This window comes from Pygoscelis adeliae, unplaced genomic scaffold (genome assembly GCF_000699105.1).
Source record: "Pygoscelis adeliae isolate BGI_AS28 unplaced genomic scaffold, ASM69910v1 Scaffold26, whole genome shotgun sequence".
NCBI lineage: Eukaryota > Metazoa > Chordata > Aves > Sphenisciformes > Spheniscidae > Pygoscelis > Pygoscelis adeliae.
Genome location: NW_008825104.1, coordinates 4,142,238 through 4,144,567, shown reverse-complemented (window position 1 = coordinate 4,144,567; position 2,330 = coordinate 4,142,238). Strand labels below are relative to the sequence as shown.

The 2,330-nt window shown below is 38.0% G+C and overlaps 1 protein-coding gene across 1 annotated transcript in view; it reads right to left on the bottom strand.

Annotated features, from left to right (window-relative positions):
* The window catches only part of IQGAP2 (IQ motif containing GTPase activating protein 2), a 109,123-nt gene that overhangs the window by 6,669 nt on the left and 100,124 nt on the right, over nt 1–2,330 (bottom strand). The gene's annotated exons all lie outside the window — the stretch shown is intronic.

Here is a 2,330-nt window from a genome sequence, read left to right as displayed (position 1 = left end):
CCCCTTCATCCATAATACTTCCAAGAACATCCTGCTACAGAATTCTGTTAATTTTGAGGACATGGTTACAAATGAGATTTAGCTCATTATTCTTAAAATGTAACAGAAACTTGAAGATGCAGCTTAAGTTTCCCAGGAAAATGTCTAAATATGATCAAGGCTTCTGTGGTAAAACCTCATGACTTGGTTTAAAATTATAGTTTACCTACGTAAAGTTGGGGTTTCTGTTGGTGTTTTCAGGGCTAGAAGTTCTCACAAAAATGCAACAGAATGGGACAAAAGATTTACTCATATGCAGGCAACATTATTGAAAACCACTGAGTATTTGGGTATCATCCAAGCTTCCATGGAAGGGGCAGCAAGGTAGGAATGACTGACAGCACAGGCACACCTGAAGCACAGCTCCTTCCAAGTTAGAAGGCAACCTGCTAAACCTCCTGGAAACTAGTTTGCTCATCCAGAGCTGCTGTTAACTGCACTGAGTGGTTCTAGCACATTCAACGGCTTCTGAAGGACTACTGTTAAATGTATTTTTCCTTCACAAACTCTCTTGGAATCCCCTGAAGTTTGCCAGGAAAAAAAAACCAAAGCAACAAAACAAAATCAGAAAGGTTTCCTAAAGTTGCTTCACTTGGGCTACATCAACACATTGCTGGCTTTTTCTGCCTGATACCACCTTTGTCAGCCTTTGGTGGTCACCACCACAGTCTCCATTAAAGTACGTGGCACAGCGTTATTGTTTTATGCACCGCCTTAGAAACAGGCGCTGATACGGCCGATAAGACGTGAGGCTTATTTCCACTTCCTCTCTCTTCAGCTTCCTCTCCTCGTGTACCAAACCTGCTCAGCTCTGTTGTTTTCCAGAAACACCCCACTTGGGGCTGGACGCTTCCCCCTTCACCTGTCACTTGGCATGCAGCACCTGCACACTCAAACCACACAGACCAGGCACCTCACGTAGAGTCCTCTAGACAGGGGTACCAGCAAATCTTAGGGTTCTTCACAGAAGCCTTAACAAAACCATTTAAAAAGCAAATATATCGATATTTCTATAGAAGAGAGATGTCACTTGCCGAGAAACAAGGAACATTCAGTGAATCAGCTGTGACTTGAATTTTAGCCAGGTGCCTAACATTTCACAGTTGCAATAAAAGACTTCTCTACAGTTAAGGTAGGAAAGCTAAGCATCTGTATACATACATCTCTTGTGTAAAAGGTAGCGGTAAGTATTTTAACTTTTGATATTGCTGCAATTTAACGCAGGTTGCTAATTATTCTTCTGTCAGATTATTTACTAAATTTCCTCAAAATATGAGAAATATTACTTGAAAGCACTTATGCAATAGAGAAGTTAAATTCTTTCATTAATTCTCATGCTATTGTTTCAACATATTTCCACACAGTGTAGAGGATTAAAGATATTTCTTTTGGCCTTGATTTTGCATATTTTTAAGGATTTTATTAAGGGGTAGCATTTTACTCCTACACAGAGGAAAAAAGGAGAAGAAGCACTTTTTTTTTTTTTTTTAAGGGACAGCAGCAGGCATATCCTTATTACAAAACCAGCCTGGGAAAAGCTCTAGAGCCTTGGTCTCTGGAATACCAAGTGACTAACACAGTTTTGATTTGACATTGTCCTTGCAATCTCTTTACCTTAGATTTCAAATTATATTTGATAACAAGCTAGAGAAAAACCTCAGTGTTTTCTTGTTTAAGATTCAGATCAAATATGTACAATTACAGTGGAAAAACTCCTCTTCCTTTTAGGATAAATAGTAAGAGTTTTCTTGCACTTAAAATTAGATATTTTTTCCCCAGACTTTAAACAGGCATTTATGGCTTTTATAGAAATTGCACTACTTACTACAGACATAATAGCTAAGAAATTTCTTCAGAAGTAAGACTTCACATATTACCTAATAAATTCAGTTTACTGATTTGGAAAAAAAAAAACCCCAACCTAACAGATTAGAGTTGAATTACAGCCTGTATCTACACTCCTAATGCTTGCAAAGGTTTAAAATCCTTTTGCTGTATTTCCCTTTAAAGTGAACTTCTAACCTTCACACTTGTGGGGTAAAAACAAGTATAGTAATAGAGGAGAACAGTGTCCCATTCTCCCCCTTGTTCAGGAAGCACCAGGATCTTAAATGAGCCAATCCTTATTCTGGACAGCTTGAAACAACTTCAAAAGAGAGACGCCAATAATTTGATAGTAGGTGCTTTAATAAAAATATTTTCAACTATGAGGTAGCCTATATCCCAGGATATTCCAGTAGCCATTTCTTAATTTTCTCACCAAATAGAATAAACATCATTTTCTTTCCCTG